The sequence below is a fragment of the Zonotrichia leucophrys genome, chromosome 9 (genome assembly GCF_028769735.1).
Source record: "Zonotrichia leucophrys gambelii isolate GWCS_2022_RI chromosome 9, RI_Zleu_2.0, whole genome shotgun sequence".
In the NCBI taxonomy this organism is placed as follows: Eukaryota; Metazoa; Chordata; class Aves; order Passeriformes; family Passerellidae; genus Zonotrichia; species Zonotrichia leucophrys.
The window spans coordinates 5892463-5916037 of record NC_088179.1 but is presented as its reverse complement, the minus strand read 5'-3'; the positions used below and the strand labels follow the sequence as shown (position 1 = coordinate 5916037).

At 44.2% G+C, this 23575-nt stretch overlaps 1 protein-coding gene across 2 annotated transcripts in view; it reads left to right on the top strand.

Annotated features, from left to right (window-relative positions):
- The window catches only part of MAP3K13 (mitogen-activated protein kinase kinase kinase 13), a 72843-nt gene that overhangs the window by 4124 nt on the left and 45144 nt on the right, over positions 1-23575 (top strand). For both annotated transcript variants that reach the window (XM_064721025.1, XM_064721026.1), the window contains exons 2-3: positions 4501-4615; positions 21791-21940. The gene's annotated coding sequence lies outside the window, so the exon portion shown is untranslated. The remainder of the gene's footprint in view (positions 1-4500; positions 4616-21790; positions 21941-23575) is intronic.

Sequence of the window (23575 nt, the reverse complement as noted above, 5' to 3'; positions counted from 1 at the left end):
GACTCTTGCTTTTTAACTTTATATGTTTGAAACTATTTCCTTAAGTATGATGGGTGTGAACTGAAGAACCTGTAGAGCAAAAGGTGGCTCGAGTTTTTAGCATTCCTGTCAAGTTGGTGCACTTAGTGAATGCAGGGCAGCAGTGTGACTCAGTGTCAGGTGTGTGTCACGGATGTGTGCCTGTCTGCTGGGACTGAGGTCAAGGTTTAGGCTGAGCTCCAGATGGTGGCCAGAGGATTACTTTGAGAGCTAATTACAAGGCTTCTTTGTGTAAGTCTGAATAGTTACATCACAAAGATATTCTTTAATGATTCATCAGGCGGTTTAGTGGGGGAAATATCCCACAAGTTTTGCGCTTTCTGATGAGGTGTGTTGTGCCCTTAGCCTGCCTGGCTCGTGTTGAGTGTACCCCAGCACTTGCAGGCTGTTTTAATGGGCATTCATTGCTGGCTCTGCCAGTGGGATCTCTGGCGTCTCTGAACTCTGCATGTCTCTTTCTCTCTGCATGTGTGGCCTACATTTCTCCTCTCATCCACCTCCAGAGCAGGCAAGCTGCAGTGGTGTGGGCTGTGAACAAAGGCCCTGCCTCTGGGTTATTCAGGCATGGCCTCCCTTGAGTGAGCAGAGGCTATTTTTGGGGTTCCCTTGGGGAGAAGGTGGTCAGGAATCCAGCCTTGGAGCTGAGCAGAGGGGAGTGCAGCAGTGTCAGCTTTGGTCACTGTGCTGGGTCAGCTGCTGCTGCTGGTGCTGTCACAGAGGATCCTGTCTCCTGCAGAAGGGTGCTAGCGAGGTCACCCGACAGCAAAGTGCTGAGAAAACATTCATTGTACTCCATTGGCTTGTTGCTGTTGCCAGGAAACACCTTGTCCACATTTCAGACACTTGTGAGTTTTGGTTGCTTCTATCTTAGCTCAACAGATTTGCCCTACAACTCATGGATAGAGGGCATTGTCCCCAGCATCCTCTGGATCAGTGTGCCAGCTTGTCTTGTGAGTTCCCATTGTCACTCTTAGCTGGTGCCACTGCAGTTGTGACCTCTGGCCTGTGGCAGGATGGCTCAGTGCTAAGGGGGATGAAATTTCCTTGCAATGTTATCCTTCCCTGGGTCTGGGCTGCTCAGGTATCCCTCAAGGAGGAGTTTCCCACTGATGCTGTGTACCCAGTGCTGCTGCTGCCTTCAGGTCAGCCTGACACCTCCATGTTGGTGGAGAAAAGAGAGTGCCAGGCTCTCATGCTGGTGGTGCCATGGACCGTAGCAGGTGGTGGCAGATGGATGGCTGAGTTTTCATAGAATCATTTGTTTTCTACCTGTTTTCCTTACAACCTAGACACTAAAGTTCACCAATGGGTGAAACACACTTTGGGAGTAAGAATGTTTAGTGGTTGCTGGAATGGCTGCTGTGTCCCTGGGCACAGGTCAGTGTGTCATATACCTGACACAGAGCACTGTGGCCTCCCTGGTTCCCTTACAAACAGAGCTCTTCTTTAATGGGTTATTTACATTCCCCAAGGCACAGTGTCCTGTACTTTCAATGTGTTTGTCTGTCTGTCCTGGGAGGAAATACTGCTGCTGGTTAACTGATTTAGTGTGTTCTCATGGCTAAAGGTTCCTCCTGCAGCCTGGTGGGCAGAACAAGGGCGCTGCCTGTAAGCTGCAAGTATTATTTTTGTGTTCTGTCATCCACTGCATGTTCCTGCAGGCAGGAGCTCTCTGGGCAGAGATAATCCAAACTGTTGATGTGTCAAGCTGAGGAGCTCAGTGGACTGACCAAGTGGGCAGCTGACACAGCACATACCTGTGTAGAAGCCTCCTAGTGCTCAGAGCCTTAGGGAATGTTTGCACAGTCATTTCTCCCTGTGTCTAGGACCAGAATGTACCATCTGCAACAGAAAGTCATCATGATGTCTCTTGAGAGATGAAAGGATTTGTGTGGGTTTTCCTTTCTATGTCAGGGAATAGCTGACCTTGGGGCCAGCTGTGAGCTGGCTGCTTTTCTGTGTTTCTGAACACACTGAAGCAGCAAAGATCAGTCCCCAGAATCCATGTGAGATTTAGTCAGGACCCTTTTCAGAACTCTGATTATATTGAGGTCCCTCTTTGCCTTAATTTCCCAAATAATTCAGTTCTCCTTTAAAAAATCTAAACCTAAGCCCTGGCTTCCTGGTTCATGGAGCGGGAGGCTATTGTGTGCCTGACCTCAAACTGGCTGCTGCTCAAGGTTCTGCAACATGTGATGCCTGGTGTTGCATCAGGTGATGGATGGGGGATTTTCTTGATCCCTCTTGGCCAAGACATCCTTGAACCTTCTATTTTGAGAGGCCCATATGGTTGCAGGGCTGAAGGAAACCCAAACCTTAGTGTTGCATCCCATGTGCTGGTTCTGGGAAGTTGTTGACAATTACAAGAGCCCTCACTTCTCCAGACTGTCACTGGAACCAGGAAAGGTGGTGGTAAAGAACCTGCTCAGCTTCTTTGAGCTCAAAGAGCTCAATTTTTTCTTTGGAGGTCATTTCATACTCCTTCATTTCCTTTCTTCCCCTATATATCGTGCTTTTCCCAAAGTTGTTCCCCAAGATTTAATTTCCTTCTTTTTGCTGAAACCTCACATCTCCAAGAAGGTGGTGCCAGACCACACTTATTTTTCCATAATTAGAGGATTAAATCTTCCAGACACTCTTTGAAGCCACTGAGAGAGCAAGGCTATTGCCAGTCACCTGGAGGTGCATTAGGGATTCTTAGGGGCTTGTTTATTCTCTGTGTGATGAGTGATACTTCTTGTCCTCCTTTCTCTGAGGCTAACTCAGATTATACTGATAGCATTAGTGAAGAACCATTCCAAGTCTGATGTCACTCTACAGCAAAACCTTGGAGGTTTGTTGACACACTCACCGGGCACTGGGACTTTGCAGAGTAGCCCAGGAATGAAACTGCATTTTGTGGAGCAAAATGTGCTGAGAGTGGTGTGAGGGACTGATGCTTGTGTGGGAGAGAGCTGAAGGAAGGAGCTCCAGGCAGAGCTCTGCACACACCTGCATGTGTGGAGTCCCCTGAAGTTCAGGAGAGCAGCTTTTTAAGCACTTCTCTTTAATCCCTGTTGTCTGTATGACTCTGCTCTTCCCTTTGTAGTTCTTCCAGCAGCAAGTTGACAAGGACTGTGAATTTGGGATGTGTGTCAAACCTCTGTACCTGTGAGCTTGCAAAGAGCTGTGGGACTTGTCCTGCTGATGTTCCCAAAAGGAGAAAAACCCTTGGGGATACTTTGCATCTCCAGCAGGGAAGTGTGAAAGTGGAAATGGACAGATACTGAGCTGTAATTAGTGGGAAGCAGAAGTCCTTTCTAGGCTAGTGGGAACGTTCAGAGGGTGACCTGAGTAATCTGAAAGAGCTGAAGGGTTTCAGTGCCCTGAGCAACTCTGTGACTCTGACAGATGCTTCCAAAAGGAACAGCATTGATAACGGGAACTGCGGGATGCGCCGCGCTGAAATTTTATCTGCCTGAGTAGCTGCTAGTCCAATTCCATTAATGTTTGCATATTTAATAAACTTCTAATGTGGGATTTTAATGAGTTGGCAGTTATCTCTGAACACCCAGCAGCAGCAGCAGTCTCAGAGTTTAGGTGGCTCTCAAATGGAGATTTCTCTCACTTAGAAGGCGTGTGGCCTTTCCTTGGGCAGTCAGCACTTGGCAGGCTCTGGAATACTTTGATTTGGTTTGTACTGATGTACATCAACAGTGAATTTTTAATTTGGATGGAGCCCTGGGGTTAAGTTTTTGGGGGAGGCATCTTTTTAGAAAGCTGGATGTAAGAGAAGTGACCTTGGTTAATCTCATAGCACACCATTTAGCTACTTGGGGTGTTTCTTGCTAGCGATCTAATTATTTTGGCTGTGAAATGGGACTGCCAGGGAAATTGCTTCTAACGTGGCATTTACTCATTTACACTCCCAGTGCTTTTGCTTTGCCTTTTCAGCCTAATTTTGCAAACATATGTCCAACTCCTTCTAGTCCCAAGCAGGGTAAGGAGTGCACTGCTTTTGCTGCACTGTGGTGAGGGGAAGGAAGGTAATCTGTTATTGAGGGAATTGTAGCAAAATTCAGCAGAACAGTTGAGTGTTTATGCTTTGGAGAAAAACCTGAGTGTAGTAAATATATGTCAGTATGTCAAATGTAGCAGGCAAGCTGAAAAGGGACTTCTGATAACACAGTGTAATTCTCAGTTCTGGCACCAGCATGACTTTAAATAAGTCCCTTGCCCGTTCCCAGTCTTCAGGATGAGTTCTCAGCATGCTACTGTGGATGGTAGATGTGTAAGCTGTGAGGGTGGCAAGGGTGAGGAAATAATTCCTTGCAGCCTCCTTTAAGATAAGACAGCAGTAATTCAGTGACTGGATCATCAGATGGGTTTCAGGTGACCTTTCAGTGGGCTTGGTAAAAAGCAGGAAAAATGTAGTGTTTATCTGAGCTGTATTTTAAGTTGAAGTTCTTTTTATATCTCCAGAACACCATTTTGGGAGGAACAGCAAAGAAAGTTAAGGACAAAAACTGATGGACCATTACATCTTCCGAAATGAGCCTTTTCACACTTTGCTGCTGGAAAATAACATGTCCTGAAGGTGAGTAGGTTTTGTGTGTGACAGATGAGCTGCCTGATGTCTTGGGCCTTGACCAAAGGCAGATCCACCCTCATTCCAGCTTGGCCTGACACTACCCATGGAAACTTGCTTGTGAAAATGTGTATTTTATCACCAAGAGAAACAGGGAGGAAGCAGGGAATATTTTCCACTAATGAATTACCATTGATTCAGAAGCCTTTGAAAAAGCTGGAGTGCTTAGTGAAAGAGGTGAGCCACTGGGAACACGGATATTTTCTGGTGAGTGGAGAAAATGTAGGTGTTTTATTTGCAGCATGAGAAAGTTAAGCTTGTAAGACAAACTTTGGTTTAGTTTGGCAAGGATATTAAATTACATAAGGCATTTTCAAGTTTTGTTCCAGTTGTACCTCAAATGATATTTTCAGTGTTCAGAAGAGCTGAAGGAGAGTGCTTGCTATCAAAGATGATAAAGTAATTTCCCCAAAGTAAAGAACATAATGCTTGAATGAAATTAAATCAGAATTGTATTTTGTAGAGTTTGTGATATCTTTTATGTTATTTTTGTACTCAGCCCCTTAGGGCTGTAGGCAGTGACCGTACAGTTTTGTTTTAAAATCCTTTAGTAACAGAAATCAAAATGGGAAATGTTACATAAGTCCTGCACTCAACATTGAAATAAAACCAGCATTTCTGAGACAGTTGGGGTTTAAAATATTTTGGTTTAGACTTTAGTCTCACTTAAATAAATAACATATAAAAAGAAGCCATGAGCTATGTAGGCCTAAGTTTGCCCACTTAGCAGTATTAATTCTTATTTTTATAAATTAGGCTAATAAATTTGCCTTTCTGATGGCTACTTTGTTAATAATTTTTTTCCTGTTTTTTGGCATGAGCCAACCAGCAGCTCCGAACTCAAAGACAATTGTGGAGTGTAAAGGGTGAGAAATAGGTGGTTGTCAGTTGTCATTCTGCCTGCACAGAAATTGCTTGAAAATGTTCAGCGCTGGTGTCACAGGTCTTTTGTACATAAATGCTTTTCCATGTGAGGTGAAAGCCTAGAGTGAACTCTTCATGTGCTTTTATAGATTTGAAGCTCATTAGCCATGTGAGTTCCTTGAACATTTGTATACTTGGTAGCAGGAGAGCCTCTCAGGAATGTAGGACTTGACAGGTACAAGAGGATGCAGTGTCAGGGATTTTACTTGTTGAGGAAGAAAAGTCTTGTAGCTGGAGAGAAAAATACTGTTCACATTCATTGGTGCTCTTTGGTGTCTGGAACGATCTGCACAGTTCTGCATAAAAGGATGGAAACCTGAACGCCCCAAAGCAAAAGGTGTGACTGAGTTCTGAAAGCTCTCTTGTCTTTCCTAAGTGCCTGTGTTTTCCAAATGTCCTCTTCAGATGTTATCTGTGAACCTTTTGCCAAAAACCCTGTAAAGGGAGGAATCTCACTGGGAAATACTTTTCTGGTGTAGTCTGTGTTTTGCTGTTGTGTGGAGGAGCAGAAATCCTTCCTCTGCCTCTTGCTTTCTCCTTTCCCAGTCTGTAAAATGTGCAACTTTACTCTGTGGAGAAAGATTGTGCAACAGAGTGAAGAGTGAAAAGAGGATATTTTTTGCTGTTCTAAGGCTTCTTTGTTCTCAGAGGTCAGGAGGAGCTGAGCTCCAGTGATTTCATACACTCTCCTATTACCTGTTCTCATGCTGGCCAGAAGCCTAAAGGGACAGATCCTCCTCTGGATGAGTCACTAAGTAAATACCAGGCTGTGCTGGTATTCCTGCTCTGAGTACTTGTTCTTATTTCTTGTGTGTTGTTTACTCGCTGTTTTCTTCGCTGCTATCACAACCCCAGCAGATTTTGTCAGCACAGGGACTTCTCACGGTGTGCAGCTGGGGAGAGGCACCTGCACTGGAGCCAGGAGCTGTTCCAGCCTCCTTCATGGAGGCATTTTCAACAGTAGCTGGGAAATACTTGGAGATATTTCCAGTAAAACAGTTCTGGTTCCTGGCTCTTGATCAGAGGCACCTTGCCAGGTGGCCTGTGGGCTGGATGTGGTGCCTGCTCCGGCTCCATCCCTCCTGCAGGACAGGAAGTGCATCCCAGGGGGGCACTGGAGCACACAGTGTTCAGAGCTGGCACTGGAGCCTTCAGCAGCTTGTTTTCCTGCAGGGAGGGCTGCAGCTCTGGGAGCTGTGCTTCTCCAGCAGCTGCTGCAGCATGATTGTAGAATCCCAGAACCATGAAATGGTTTGTGTTGGAAGGGACCTTAAAGCTCAGTCACTAGATCAGGTTGCTCAGGGCCCCATCCAGCCTGACCTTGAACAATTCCAGGGGTGTGGAAGCCACAGCCTCTCTGGGTAACATATGATGCCATGGTGCATCTCCTGGAGGAGATTTGCAGCTTCTGTGGGGACAGGGACAGGGTGCTTCAAGTGTTAGTGCTCACTGGGAGGCTCTACTAGCAAGGGACAAGGGCCTGTTATCCACTGACCCATGCACCATGAGAGTGACTTGCAGTGTGCACACTTTCTGATATTGGATAACCCCTGGCTTTTGTCTGGAGCCTGGATTTGTGTCTGTTTTTCATGTGGAGATTTGACTGTATCAAGCTTCTATCCTAACTGTAAAACCTTGAATAGGTGTAGAGGTCCCTGGGAGGATCTCTCCTTGCCTGTCTGCCCCAGTATGTCATCACTAATGGCCTTATGGGATTTGAAAATGCCTTGGTGTTTGTGGATGAAATTCTTGTCTCATTAGGACAAAAATATGCCATCAATTTAACCTGCATCTTGACAGAATATGGACAGTTTGAACCTGGGGCAAGAACTGGATGATGCTGCCCAGCCAGAATCAGTTACCATCCTTATTTTCTCTGAGAGAGAGAATGTTTCCAGTGCTGCATGGCTGAGACTGTTCTGGGGGAGCTGACCAGGCCATTGGAGTTCAGAGCTGTGAGGCAGAGCTGCATCAACTTCTATTTACATCTTTATTTTACTGATGCTTCCTTCAGGGCTTTGCTCATTCCCTTCTGCCAAGGGAAGCCCTCCCAGCCACCTCCAAAGACTCCTAAATAAGTCCAGCCCATGGTGTGGTTCTTTCTCTTTCCTGGGGATCCCAGGGGTTCCACATTATAAATGCAAGCCCAGTAGGTGCTGTGTGAGCAGCCTGAGACACACCAAGCTTCCCATAGGAAGACCCATAAGATTCATCCCCACACTGAGTTTAGAGCCAGTGTTACAGCAGTGGGTTTGACAGCCTGGCTGCTGGATGTACGTGGCATTTCTGGGATCTTTCAGCTGCTGTGCTGGGAACCATTTGTTTTGCTTTAACTGGATGTGAAATATCACCACTGTGGCCTGATGGATTCCCTTAATGGCACAGTGTACATCAGCATCAGCCTGGGGTGAGCTGTTTGCCCACTGCACTGTAATTAACTTGCCCTGAGCAGAACTTCAGGAATTCCTGGTCTGGGACCTTTCTGTGCCAGGAGATGTCTGCAGCCCAGTCTAGTTAGAAAGTGTCAAGACTAAAACCACTGCACATCTTTCCTTTATTAAGATCTGCTGTTAAGAAAATAATTTTTGCTAAGCAGAGAACTTTAGTCTGGCATTTAATGGAGGGAATAAACTGTAAAAACCTGTAATCACATTGGAGGGAACAGGAGCCGTTGTTTCAGATTCCCATGGTGGTTTTTCTAGCTGCCTGAGTAAAACAATTCTCTTTTCAAGATATATTTTTTTCTACATTTAAATATTGTGTGGATGCATTTAAAAATGTTTGATTATGTTCCTGGTCATGTGTAACTTTTGGATACTGATTAGTAGCTACAGGTGCAGCAATAAAGAAACTGTAAATTTGCCAGGTAGCATTGCTTGTCTGCAGGTCCCTTTATCAAATAAGATTATATTGTTTCTCAAGCACATTGCACTTGCCATCTTGAAGCAGAATTACATTTCTGTTAAAATAATGTTTGCTCAGTGCTTCCAGGTAAAGGAGAATTCAGCATTACTGATAAGGACCACAATCCACTTTTACTTAATTCATTAACTGCTTGGCTTGGTCTCCATTCTCTGGTTGCATATCCTGCTATTTTGGAGTAGCTGTGTTTAGAAATCTTCTCAGTTTTTTGTATTCTAAATGTGTTACCACTTTTTTTTTGCACTGAAATTCTAACCACTGTCTTTGAGGTGATGCATCTTTTTAAATTTCTTTAATCTCTGATTTTCTCTCTTTTGGTTTACACAGTGATGACAAAAGCAACCAGTTTATGCTGGGGTCAATTTGATTATGATAAATTCCTTCTCTCCTTCCTTAAGCCCCAGTGCAAATGAAGAAAGCTGAATTTGCTGTCTGTTCTTCATGCCTTTTTGTCCAGTGCAGAAGAAAATTAAGCTATTTTGACCTTTCTTTGACACTTGCAGTCAGTGAAGATGAGGGCAAAGGCTTTGTAAAAGTAAATGAAGTTGGTATTGTTTTCTTTAAGAATTGTTACTAATGCACTCTAGCGTGCTCCAGTTAAAGTCCCAGCCTATGAAGGCAAGTGCAGGCAATCTCAGCTGCTGTTCCATCCACCTTCAAGGCTTTGTCCATCTGTGAAGAGCCTGTGGCAGAGGTTTGAGGTGCTGGCTCTCAGTGGGTACCACACACCTCTGTCCTGCCTCTCTCCTGGCATTGCTGGTGCTGCCAGAGCATCCCTGGGTGAGGCTGGGCAGGGCTGGCTGAAATCAGGGGCTCTGCCTCTGGTACATGACATGGAGCAGAAATGGAACTCACAATAAACTGGATGGTTTCATAGAATCCCACAATGGTTTGGGTTGGAAGGGACTTTAAAAATCATCTCAGTCCACCCCTGGCATGGACAGGGACTCCTTCCACTATCCCAGGTTGCTCCAAGCCTTGTCCATCCTGGCCTTGGACACTTCCAGGGATGGGGCAACCTGGGCCAGGGCCTCCTCACCCTCACAGGGAAGGATTTCTTCCTAACATCCAATCTAAATCTCTCATCTTTGAGTTTGAAACCATTTCCCCTTGTCCTGGCATTCTCCATTACAGCTGTAACTTAGGAGGGAAAAGAGTGTGCATAGTTTACCACCCAAAACCTGATTGTGTGCTGCTGCTTTGTATTTTTCTGTTGTACTTGAAAAATGGAGCTGTGTTCTCTTAAATTGTTGTGCTCTGTCCTGAGAGGGAAGGTAAGAAGGGGAAAGCTTAATGTTTGCTTGGCAGAATGTTGAAACAGTAGCAGAGGATGTTGTATCTCAGCCCAGGTAATTTCAGGTCTAACAGAACTCCTGCTTACACTTTGTATTCCTGCCTCCATGCTGTGTATTTTGTAGACAGCTGTGCTTGCACAGGCTGCCTTATCTCAGAGGTGATTACACTGGTATCTTTATTTGCTCTGCCCTGTGCTGATAGCAGCCCTCAGCCAGCCCTCTCTGTTTCCAGCCCCAGCATGGGCACAGTGGAGGCTGCACACTGAGCTGGTGCTTGATGCCTTGCTCGTGGATGGGAGAGTGTTCACTGGGAAACTGGACAGAGTAACTTGGTGGTGAACTCAAATTGTGCTTGCTTCTCTCAGGCACAGACTGCAGGAAATGGAAACCAGCCCTGATTTTTTCCTGATAGAAGAGTTTGCAAACAGGTTATGTGTCTCCAAGTAAAGGCTTTTCTGGATGCATGTCTCTAGAAAGTCATCCTACATTTATGTAGTGTGCTGTCTCTTGCAGTTAAAATGATTGGCAGTTTTTGGGAAGTGCCATCTGAAAAATGCAAGGGATTTGCTTTCTATCAGTACAGTACAGAAAATTTCCCTTTGCTGTTTCCCCCCCAGAAATGGCACAGCTCTGTAATGGAGTAAGGTGTAGGTCACTACAGTTTGCATTTTGCTTTACTCTGAAAAGAGCTCATCCCTTCAGAGGTGCACTTGGTGTTGTTCAAAAACTGCTGCTGCCATCAGCCAAACCAAGTTTGAAGTCACATTGCTGTGAAAAATGGGCTTGTGCTGAAATGAATTTGCATTCCTTAAAGAAATGAATGGTGCCAATACTGGACATCATGTGATACAGAGTAAAGGTCAGAGTTTGAGATGAGTGCACCTAAAAATTCCTCTTCTTTGGCTTGGGTGGCTGAATGTGATAGTTTAGACTAAAACAGGCCAAGGGAGCCATTGTATAGCCAGCTTTTGAAAGCCAGGCCTTTCAGCTCCATGCCTAAGCTAGTGGATGCAATTATACATTTCATTTATGTGTAATATTTACTGAAGTTTCTGTTCTTAAGTGTGATAAATGCTTGGGCAAAAAATCCATCTTGCATAAGGAATAGCTCTGTTGTAAGGTTGGATAGAAATTTAACTTATTGTGAGACCTTGGAATGAATGCTGTTAAATGAATTTTTCTGAATTGTCTTAACACTGAAGGATTTTTATACAACAAGTTCATATATGTGAATTTTTACATATATATGTGTGTGTATATATATATATGGCTAGAGATGTGTCCAGTAAAAATGGGCAATTTGATTAAAGCAGGATTTAAGGAAGCGTTAGAATGCTTGCCTGGGGCTTCAGTATGATTTTGCAGTGCTCTGGATGGTTAATAGAGAATAGACTAACTGCTAGGACAGAGAAGCCCAGAATAATTTTCCTTGTCCCAGTTAAGTCAAGAACTATTAGAGCAGTGGAAATAAGGTTTCAACAAGAGGGGAAGAAAGGGTGAGGGACATGTCAGCTCTCAGTCTTGGTGGTTAGAGGGGAGAGTAACAGAATTTGGAATGGAAGAAGGGTGAGTAGCAGTTACCAGTGAAAATAGACTAATGTTGCATGTAAGTGCATTAGGAATGATTTTCATTCTTTTTGGTGCTTTTTTTTTTTAAAAAAATTCAAGCTAGATGAATATTTGCAGTGAGACATAGAGGTCAAAGGAATATGGGATTTTCTTTGACCTGCCTGTTTGTCAGGAGAGGCTTTTTCTCTGCTTTCAGACCTGATGTTTGAGCCATTTTGAGTCATTTCTCTCCAACCAAGTCCCATCAAACAGTGCTACACTGGCCATGCAGGAGTTTGACCCTCATCCCATGGCTTTGCTTCCCTGGTGCTGGAAGCAGGGAGGGCACAGTAAACCACCTTCACTGTCTAGCTCATACTTAAATGTTTGGAGGAATGGCATCAAGTATTTTTTAAATGTACCTTTCCCACCTTTTCCTATGGTATATTTCTCTCCTGTCATGTCTTGAGGTGTTGGACTGTGACACTGCAGTAGAAGTAACATTTCTGAGCAGCATATTGAAGGACCAGGACCTTGTCAGGGATTGTGTGAGAAGAATCTTTAACTTTCTCTCTGCAGCACCCCATGGTGGCTCACTGGATCTACTCAGGAAGCAGAATTTCTGGTCTCTTTTGGAAGTGCAAGGGTAACAAGACAACTGGGAGGAATGAGAAGGTGTTGTGGTGTTACCTAACAGCCTCATGTGCAGCTGTGCAGGCTGTGTGCCCAGGAGCCACAACCAGGAACATTTGTATTTTTCTGGCTGATAGCCTTCTAGTCCCAGGGGATCATCAATAAGGGACCTGTGAGAAAAAATTTGCTCCTTGCTAAAGGAGAAGATGTTCTGCTCTGCTCTTTTTTGCAAGGAGCTAACTCAGCAATGTGCTTGAGGATTGATCTTCAGGACTAATTTCTGATAGTGCTTTATCTTCATTCTCCTATCAGCAGTCTGGCTTCAGAACCCTCCATACCCCATTCCATGATTCCCTTGGCCAAGGGAGTGTTGAATGCAATACTCCTGAGCAGTTCATTTGATTGTTCTGTCTCTGGGGTGATGACAAGAGGATGGACCAGTGTGTTCAGGCTTCCAGGAGGTACTGCAGGGCCTAGAGAACATACTTCTGCTCATTCTGAACTCCTGATGTGTCTGCAGCAAGAGAAGCTCTTCTCACACTTGGGTAAAAATACAGTCCCTTCTCTTAGTCTCCCTGGTTGGTATTTTGCAACACCAGGGTTAGTTTCTGTGGTTTTCAGGTTAAAATACATATGCTCCTGTGTAGCTGAGATTTGTTATCTGTACAACACATTTACTTTTAAATTACTGAGAGCAACAAGTCTGTGTGTGCAGTGCCTCCCTCCCATGGAGCGCATGGGAAGGAAAACGTTTGATCAACCTGTTTGTTACAGAGGAAAGGCAAACCCAGAGGGGAGGCAGAAGGGACCATTAGGTGTTCTTTTCTTCTCTGCAAGCTCCTCTCATGTGCTAAGGGAAATTGCTCTTCTTGTCTTCTCAGATGATTATATTCACAAAATCCGACCCCGAAATATCATCCCTGTATTAGACACTGACCAGCTACAGTCAGAATCTTATTCTGTGCCTTTATTTTGATTACCTTTGTTACCTCGGGCACTTGGCAGGAGCAAAAAGCCTCATCATTCTGATTGCTTCAGTTTCCCAAGATGTCTTTAGAGAGAAAATGTTTCCTGAGCTTTGTTGCAACCTCTTAAGTAGAATTTGGTCTTTCTGGGAATCATGTGAGATCAAGTGATTGCCTGGAGCAAGAGAAGGTACTGAAGCTGCAATAGCAAAGACCTTGATATCAAAGGCCACCTGCTACTGCTCTCCACCTCTTCAGCCTTCAATTACCAGGTTATAAATTCATCCTGTGTTCCTACAGAATGGCTGGCAGGTACTCAGCAGGTGAGCTGGGCTGTTTCTCAGGGAATAGTTCATATTTCTATCCCAGCCAGAAATTTCCTCCTGCATAAACTTTTGTCTAGTCTTCACAAGATGTACTGAGTTGTCTTTTGGCCTTCTTCCTGTGTGTTCCTCTTAGTATTTTCTTGATTTTCCTGTTGCCATTCAACAAATCCATGTCAGCATGTAGCTTTGACCTTCAGGTTTGCAACCCAGCTTACAGAGACACCTGGTAGGAGTAGAAAATACTGTCCCACAGTAAAATTCTAAGAGTTGTCTGTCTTTTCCCCAACCTTGGTTTATTGATCAGCTTGTGTAAAGAATTCCTTATGAAAAACTTAAATGAACTCTTCAACATTTTCTGGTTGAGGAAAATGGAGAAAAATTTCTTACAGTCTATATTGATGTGGCTGAACTACACATACACAGAGAGCATTGATTAACTTGGGTCTTCTGCTCACAGTGTGTATTTTCTTTTCTGTGCTCAGTCAGAAAAGCATTTCTAGCAAGCTGAGGAATGTATTGTATTTATGGAATGAACTGTGTTGTAATACTCATGGAAAAATACCTGCTAGGACCATCTCTGATGGTCTGGTCACATAGCCCTGTGACCTTTCCTCACCTTGGATCTATGGCATAAAGGACACAGCATCTTTTCAGTCATTTTGCTTATAAGCAGCTTTTGTAGTTTAGTTTAGTGTAGCTGTTCTAAAATGTTTTCATTTCAGCCTGAACACAGATGGAGTGGCCCCATCAATGCTGTGTAGGCTCATGTATTGCAGTGTATGCATGTGGCATTATTTTTTCCTTTGGTTTGTTTTGTCTGCTGTTTGGCACAAGAGAGACTCCCCTGGTCCCCCTGCTGCCAGCAATTACAGACAGGTGCCAGTCCCCAGTGGGAATGCACATTTCCAGCCAATATTTACAGCTGGTTCTGGCCTGGTGGGATGGAGCTGCTGCTGTCAGTGGAGGTGAGAGAGGTTTCCTTTTGGCTCTCCAGTGAGAAGCAAGATGTAAAATGCAGCTCTGGTGATGGCTGGAAGAAGGTTTTGATGGTTTTTTTATGGTTATTTGATGTGTCTGTGCTTTCCTCTGAGGCAGAGGTCCTGGTTTGGGGGTAACTTGTGTCACCTTGGTCCTGGTAAGGAGGGAGCCTCCCTGGCACAAAGCTTGCCTGGCTGAGTCTGCTGAGCTGTTCTGTGAGTCTGTCCTAGAGCTGCTTCCCTGGCGTGTTCTCCCTTCTGCAGCCTTGGTACCAAACCAGGGTGAGGTCAGCAGTGTTTGGTAAGAGATGGAGCTGCTTCCCCTGCTCTGCCATCTACCTTGTATATTCAGAGTGAGTTTCTCAGAAGGAAAAATGGCATGGTTGTGTCACAGGAGATTGCAGTTACAGTGGAATCATATCATAATGTGTCAGTGTCAGTGTTCAATGCTTTCTGTCATTTGAGTAGCAGTGCACACCAGCATTTTCCTTGTCATCTGTATCTTTTTAGTGTTGGACTTAGCTTCTTTCTCCAGAGGCCTGCAAAGGTCATTGTTTTGCAAGGAGAAATGCCATGACATCAGCTTTTGGGAAGCTGAAAATCCAGAGCAGCCAGCAGTGACAGTTGAGGCCCTGCTTTATCAGAGGTGATACCTTCCTGTGCCAGGTGTGTGTGGGAGAGTCCAGGGTGCTGTCCTGGCATTGCAAGGTTTTCCCCAGCAGCTAAATGCAGTGAAAAAGAGACTTCTAATGTGTCTGTACCTGCAGTGAGTAGTTGTGTCCTTGGAGGTTTATCAGGGCTGTGCTGTGGGTTTCTGTTTCCTCCTAATTTTTTTCACAAGCAGAAAACTACTTGTTGGAATTGCATCTCACTGTCACTTCCTCCCAGTCTTGAGGTGAATGCAAAATATAAGAATTATAGTGTATATGTTTTTAAATCTGTTTGTGCTTTTTAAAGAGGAAATCTGTACTCCTGGATAACCTTCACTTGTAGTGTGGAGGTTTTCCAGAGGCTGGGCAGATTTCAGCAGCATTTGTTGTGCACTGTTCCCTACTTTAGCAGTGTGTGCAGCTGGATGAGCCTCTCCTACTGGGAGTGAGGAAGACTGAGCCAAAGGGTTTCCTGCTCTCATTCTGAGCTTTCCAGGCAGTTCTTGAGCATAGCTGGCTTTGGGATAAGTGACATAATTCCATGCTGCTGGGGTGAAATCTGAGTCTAACAACCTTTGTGCTTGATTTTAGTGAAGCCACATTTCTCTCTAGGATTGCAGACTGGGAGGAAGATTAGATATGCTGGTGGAGGCAGCAGAGGAGTTGTCTGAATTTCAGCAAGTGGATATAGATGCAGGGAAAAGAGTGAAATTTGAGATGAGAGAGATTTAAGGAGGGAAAGGAAATAGGCTTCTCTCTGATGGTGAAGGGGAAAGAAGCAGATAATGGTGACCAGGTGGCAAGCTAAGGGAATCAAAGAGCAGGAAAGGGAAGAAGAATGGAGCTGGAGATCTCACAGGGGTCATGGAATGCATTAATTTCTTTTTCAGACTCTTCTTGCATTTTAGGCAGGAAAAAAACACTTATTAGCAACTTTTCTTCAGGATTTATCTAACCAATTTGAGCTTACTGTTTTGAGTGGGATGGGAATAACTCAAGAAAGTGATGGGGAAAGAATGATCCTTACTGATAAATTTGTTAGGAAAGAGCACAGGGAGAAAGCCAGTCCTTGTAGGGATACTTTTGCAAGAGGAACAGTTCCAGGAGGGTCCTTTTTCTGCTCCTAGGGCTCTGGGGATCCATTTTCTTCTGTTTCCACATGCATCTTCCTTCTGTGGCTCTCCTGTTTCACAGTGTTCTTAGCGGGCAGCATGGTGCCTTTTATCAGTGATCTGCAGCCTGGCTGCCTCCTCAGGTGTGGTGCAGCAGCTCTAGTTATCCCCTGCACTGTGCTGGGCTGGCAGAGCTGTGAAATTGAGGGTTGGGAGCACTGCAGAGCTCCCTCTGTGTGTGCTGCTCACCCTGGTGCTGCTGCCCCAGGCAGAGAGAGGGGAGGGAGCTGAGTGTGACTGGCTTGTGCAGCTCTGGCTGTAGTGTCAGCTATGAGAATCTCCCTGGTGCTTTGCTTCTATTTTATTTTATACTTGCGTTCTCACTGTGTGTTATCCAGAAATCAAAGCAGGAGTGTGCAGTTCAGCAACAGCAGCAAAACTGTGCTTACTACTTATCTGCTGCTTTGCTCAAATTAAACATTTATGGGGCCAGAGACTCCTTGCTGCTCCATCTCAAATCTTTCAGCCTCCTACACTATGATGATTTTTCTCTTTGCATTTTGTCACAGCTCCTCTTAGAAATACAGTGAAATCAAATTATTCTCCACTTGTCTCTCTCTCCATCTTTCCTTTGTGTCCCCAGTTTGCTTTTTTCTCTTGACCATGACATATGGGGAGTAGCTGTTGGTAGAATCAATGCTTTTATTGAGGTTGAGTTGATGTTTCCCCCCAGTCTGATGGGCAGAGATGTGCCTTGAGTTACTGGTACCTGTTTCTGTTCCCTGGTCTGTTCCAAGGTGGTGTGGTGGTGTAGGATGCTGGAAGCAGGGAATAACCCAGTGCTGCAGCACAAGCTGTGGTGCTGCCTTGGTCTCCATGGAGAGCAGTGGGATGTTCCCAAGGCTGCCTCTCATCTGCCCCTGCTTTGTGGCCTGCAGTCAAACCTGGGCAGCAGTTCTGTTCCTTGGGCATGCTGGAGTGCAGATAACTTTTGCAAAATAATGGGTGTTCCTGAGCCTTGCCAGAGACTTTTACAGGACCCAGTGCTCAATTTTCCCTTCCAGAGCATGGTCTACTTCTTTGATTTGAGTTTGCTAGCTTGAAGCAGTGCTGCATGGATGCTGAAAGCCCACGCTCCTAAAATAGATTGAGCAGAACGAGCACTTTAGTGCTGACTCCTCTTCAGGAGAGGAGAGGGAAGGTAACAATGAGCAGATGGCAGGTATTAGTCATGTCACCTGATAGATCTGAGCACCTCAGACCCCATGGCACAAAGGTGCTGGGGGAACCTAGAGGGAAGGAATCCTCCCAGCAAACCAGGCTGGCTGTTGGAGTGGCACAGGATGCAGGCAGAGGGACCTGAGGAAATGAGGGGACTTGCAGCCAGATGTTAACCTGAGGGAGAGATGTTCACAGAGAGCCCTGGCCAGAGCCTGGGCCTGCATTTCTGCCCAGTTTTCCAAGCCATTCCCTCATGTATTTGACAAGCCCTCAGAGCATCACTCCTTGGGGCTCCCATGCTTTGTTCCCTCTGCACAAGGGGTAGAACAAAGGTCCAGGTACCTCAGAAATAACTGAATTCCCCCAATTTCAGGATCAGCTGGAGTGACATCATCCTAGCTTCTACTCTAATAAATGCAGTGCAGAAGCTGCTTGCTCTTTTCCTGTAGTATCCAAATTGCCAGTGTTCACCTTGCAGTCGAGCTGGGCTGGCCCTGCATCCTCTCCCTTCTCCAGGTCCTTGGTATCCATGTGTTGGCCCTGGCCCAGCTGGCAGTGGGCTCCCAGGAGAGCCTGGAGATGCTCCCTCCTGCTGATGTGCTGGGAACACAGCATGGAAATGAAATGTAGAATCTGTGCAGGCCCTTATACAGCAGTGGCTCCTGGCAAACTTGACACCATGGAGCACGTAGGGCATGGAGCTGCCTGCAGTGGGAGTGCTGCACTTGCAGTTGCTTGCTCTGGCTGCTCTGTTTGTTATAATCATTTACTTCCAACCCAGTCTGGCCAAAAGGCACAGTAGAGGGAAAGGAGGTCCAAATTTGGGCTCTTGTGACTCCCCTGTGCAGAGATGGGGTCGTCAGGAGTCACAGCATTGATATGCTCTCCCTGAAGAATGGCTTTATTTTTAGTTTTTTACCCTATTTGTTTTGGGGTTTTATTGTTCTAAGTTTTCAACAGCAGAAGCTGAATGTGTGGTCTCCTCCTTTTTCTTGTCTTTTGTTTCAACTTTTTGGCAATAATTCCTAAAGAGCTGCTCTGCTGGAGTTAGTCCCATCATTTTTCACACTTGTGCTCAGCCCTCTGCAGAAGCCAAGCACCCTGTGGGCCTCTGAATTACAAATCCCATTTTGGTGGCACCTTGCATCCTTGGGCTTCAGCTTTTGCCAAGCACCTAATGAATGTAGGAAGGGAGTAAAACTTCTGCTGTGATATATAAGGGGTTAAATCAAGCTCTGTTTATCAGTGTTGATGCTTTAAATTGTGCCAGAGCATTTGAAAATGCAGCAGTGGACAGGGCAGCAGGCAGTAAACACCGTTAAATGACAATACTGTTCAATATTTGCTGTTAATTGAGAGAGGCAGCAGCTGCTGGTATGCAGCTTCAGCCAGGATGAATTAGTAATGAGCCTGTAACTGGGTGCTTTTTTTTTTTCTGGTTTAAGGTTGCATCAGCCCTTTATAGTTCAGTAACATGATTGGGATAGAAATAAAAATCATAGCATGCCCTAAATTGAAGATTTTGTTTTGTTTTTGTTTTCCAGTGAGTTGTCATGGAGCTTGGTGTCAGTGATAAATTTGGCAGCAGTAATAAAACTGCCTTGTATTTAAGGGCCAAATTTAAAGATTTTGGTTAGCTTTTCCCACGTGGCAGCCAGTGGGAGTGCAGCAGGCAAAGCAAGCTCCTCCTTTGAAAGAAGGCACTTTTGTTGGGTTCTCAGATGTTTTCAGCTCAAACAGAAGCTTTGGTTCAAGTTTCTTTGCTGGCGCTGCTGCAGGACGTGGGGTATGAGAGAGTTCTGTCCCTTGCTGCAGGAGGAAAGGGAGCACTAATTCAACATTTCCCTTGTCCTTTCCTTGCACTTTTGCCATGGTGTGTGTTGAGCTTAACCTTTGAAAACTCGCTGATAAGCTGTTATCAGCCAACAGTTAAAATAACAAACCTTTCCACCTTGCTGGGTTGGGATAGGGACTTCCCAAGGCTTCAGAGCCATGGTGTGGAACAGGAACATCATTAATCCAGAGCAGCCAGGCTGGGGGCAAAGTTTTCTCTCTGAAGGAAGCAGCCACAGCTGCTGCTTTCATGCTGTTTACGTAACCTGCCCTGCAAGTATTTATTTTGCACAAAACGCTTTATTTTGAGCTGTAGATGTTGTTGTGAAAGGTCAAAACTCTGTTCTAGTGGTTTTTAGCAGATCTGAAGTGGGGTACAGGAAATGAAATTCCAGCTCAGTGGAAAACAATGCCAACAGTCCTATTGATTTCAGCACAGCTCGGCTTTCATCACAAGTAGAAGAATTTCGAAGCAAATAATGTTGTGTTTGTTCAGTTTGTTAAACAAAAATCCATCTGCAGGGGTTTGCACTTGAATCCAAATACTTGGAATTCTGCTGGTATTTTTGTAGAATACTAGATTGAAAGAATTCTTTGGGTCCACAATGATTCTATTAAAGGAGAAAAAGAGAATTCAATCAGCAGGTGTGTTTGTACCCCTGCTCCCAGCAGGGGTGGTTTCTGCATTGCACACCTTTGGCTTTTGGGTCTCTCCAGTTCACTTACTCACAGTTTTTACACAGTGAGTAAGTGCTTTCATGCATCCTTAAGAGCTTGAAGCCACCACACACCATGCTGGTTCTGGACTGGATTATAGAGGTATGAAATCTTTCAGGTTGGATGTAGGAACCAAGTGCTAAAAGCCAATCCAAGGCTATAAAGGATGGTGGTAAATGGGACTGCAGGAAGAGCTGAGCTCATCTGGTGCTGAAAGTCCTCCAGCCCCACAAGTCCCTTCCCATTTAGGCACTGACATTCCCACCTTGGCTGCCAGTGATAAATGGTGGTTTCAAACCTGTCCTTAAAACCTGCATTTTTTTTCCATGTGAAATGCAGTAATTTATTCCAGTGGCATTTGGCCAACTTTGGGCATCTGGTGTCTCGTGTTTTTTATGAACATCTCTCCAATTTTCTCTGCTGTCTCCTATACATGTATATGATTTGTGTTTACAAGGATAAGGTATCCCAATGTATTTTTTCCTATTTTGTGTGATTTTGATTCTTTCAATCTTATTATTGTTTCATCTGTAGTATTGCTTACAGTATTTGTTTTCTTAAGCAAGAAAATAAACCTTGTACTTACATTTACCATTTCCTGTCTTAAAATAGTGGGGAAAATTATAATTACTAGCTTTTGAGGCTTTTTAAATTGATTTAGTAGAACCACATAATTTTCTTATGAATAAAGGCAAATATTTACATTTTTAATTCATAAAGTATAAACTCTAAAGTTTATCTAATAAAACTGTTAAGATACATGTGTGCTTACTCGAGGTTTTATTTTGAAATTGTTCTGTAATTAAAATAGTTAATGCAGGCCTGGTATGGGGCACAGAGGCTGCAAATTGATACTTTCCTGTGCAAGAATATTGTTATATCATCATCCTCCTGTGAATGTAGCCTAACCCAGACCTCACAAGCTTTTCCTTATTGGGAATATGGAATTACCTGTCCTGTTTTTTGTGGCAAACCAGCAAAGATAAGGAGAGATATAAAATGAAATGACAGCAGTGACAAAACTTAGTATTTTTCTCAAATATAATTGGCCTTTGCTCTTCAGAAAAAAATTAGAAATGGGCTGAACTTTCCAAACATTGGGGATGGCCTTGAGAGCAGCTCAGTTGTGGTGCAGAACATGAGGCAGGTGGTGCCACATGGATTTTTTTTTGTCTAAAGTCTCTTAATTCTGGCAGGAGACTGTGCTGGTATTTCTAACCCTCTTCCTCAGTGTTGTAGGAGCTTGGTTGTGTCTGAAGGATGCTGAAGCATATGAGGAAAACCATATGTGTGGGTAGAGAGAAACTCTTTTAAGACCAGGTAGTTTCTTGTTTGCATTAAAGTTCTGTAATTTCAAGGTGTTGATTTATCTTCAATTTTAAGTAGAGCTGGGCTAAGTCTTGCAGCCTGTTAAATTTGGGGAGAGGGGTGTGGGGGTGGAAAAAGTGCAGTGGGCTCAGGACTGGGAGTCTCAGTAGTTGTTGTCTCTCTCCTTGCATGGTTCTGGTAGTAACAGGAATAATGATATTTTGAGTTGTATCTACGTAGGAGGACTGAAGTAAGTTATGCTTTTCCTGAAATTTGCTTAAAATTAGGAAAACAAATAGCTTGGAGTTTGAGTATAAAATTAGTGTAAAATATCCTTAATAGATTACCTTGATGTATGTTATTTTACAGGCTAATCCAATCCTGATGTAATTTTGTAACGTGGAAAGCTCTGAGCTCTTTTACTGGAGCTACTTGCTTAATTTAGATTAAAATTGTACCATAAAAGGATTATAGAGCGTGTGCCTGTGCTAAGAAAGGATGTACTAAATATGCTGAGGTATTTTTCTACTCCCAGCTCCTTTTTGAAAGCGCATACTTAATTTTGGATGTTCTCTGCTGCCTTCAAATGTGCCACGTAACATCACGATGTGCTGCGGGGATGTGTTGCCTTGGTCTTGGGAGCATTTTTTCAGTGCACTTCAGCAGGATTCTGAGCTTCCTTGTTCTTTCCAGAGAGAAGAGTTCAGTGCTGGACTGTGCTAAACGCTACCCATGGTGCAGCTCCCGAGGACAGCTTGATTTCTGTGACTTGAAGAGGAGGCACATGTGCAGTGAGCCAAGAGGACATGGGCTTCCAGTGCATCTGGAGCAATGATCAGGTACCTGCAGCTGTTGATGTTCAAATCGTAGTAACCAGTCAGAAACTCAGAGATATCAAATGATAATGTGCTCACTCCTAAAATTCTAAATACACTTGCCTTTCTAAGATAGGGATGAGCTGAGTTCACCTTCTTGTTTTATGTTGTGTCCAAAGCCATTTCCCTGCAGAGGCCTGATGGGATCCAGCTCCCATGGGAGTAGCAGGAAGGGATAAGTGCCAAAGGGGTGGGTGCATAGGTGGAGGTGAAGTTAGTGTTTACATTTTTCCAGTATAACTAAGAATCTGAAAGCATTTGAATCTATTAATTCAGGTGTATTGATTTTGTGAGGGCACAGCTTTAGCACGTTATTTTCCATTCTTATGAGTACTTTTACATAGCATTTCCCTGGTGATTGGCTGGAGAATGCAGATTCTCAGAGGAATCCAGGCTGTTGTAGCTGGGTTAGAGACACCAGCAAAGTTGCAGAAAAGCAGAAATTCATGGTTTGTTTTGGATATTGCTATTCCTAAGAATATATAATCTCTTAATTCTGTGTCGTATATGCAATTTTTTAGTTAAACTACATCTATTTTATGTATTAAAAATTAAGTGGTAAAACTTGTATGTTAGCAAACCACATACATCTGTCTGTATGAAGAACTGAAAAGGAGCTAATTCTATAAAAACTCTGTAAGCTTTGGAGAATTAAGTTTAGAAGAATATGTAAAAAATAGTTGCTTGTTTCTTTGTAGATGCTGCTTGAAAAATCATTTTTCCTTTCTGTAAAATTAGCTAGAGTTTTCTTCAGTTAGTGGCTGGGTATCTGTGTAATGCAAGAAAAAGTAGTTGTTTCACTCGAGGAGACTGAAAATGGTTTGTTCTACACATCTTTACGTTTGTGTGATCTTTGTTGTGCAGAGATGCTTCATGCAGAGAAAGCTACAGATACATCATTTTAGGATGTGCCTGAGCCACCTCTGAGTGGGATTGCAGGAAGATGTGAGATGGAGCTACATTTTGGGATTTGTTTCTTAATATAAAAGCTGTCAATTTTTACCCATTCTGTGAGGAGTGGTGGGTGCTGTAGAGGCAGAGCCTCCATATATTTAGATTCTGGCTGTCTCTTGTTACGAGCTATAATTAAGGTGAAGTGTTTTGCTGAAGAATTGAATTCTCCCTTGATTTGAACCTGGTTCCATCTCTGTGAAAGCAATTAGTTGCTTGAACCACTCTGTCCTTGCTTCATCAGTGACAATTCATCAGTTGCTTCTAATTGATCTGATTCTTTGTGGTTAATAGGCAAGGCACTCTATATGGGAGTGCTCTGTGTGGTGGTGCTGAGTAGAGGAGGCTTGAGGATGGAAGGTCTGGCCCTGAGGGGGACTGTGACATTTATGGAGGACTGGAGGTTACAGAACACTCTGGGAAGCTCTGGAGGGTCCCAGGGTTAATGCTTCAGCTGATGTGCTTTTCAACATGGCTCTCAGCCAGCCTCTCTTAGCCATGACTTGAATTTACTGATGTGCTGCTGCTTTTTTCCCAGGATGGGCAAATACAAAGCTGTGCAATACAAAGCTGGTGGTTTGAGGTGGGGTATTAGCACAATGGCAAAGTTTGATGTGCCCCTGGGGTGAAGTCTGTTTAACTTTTGCTTCTC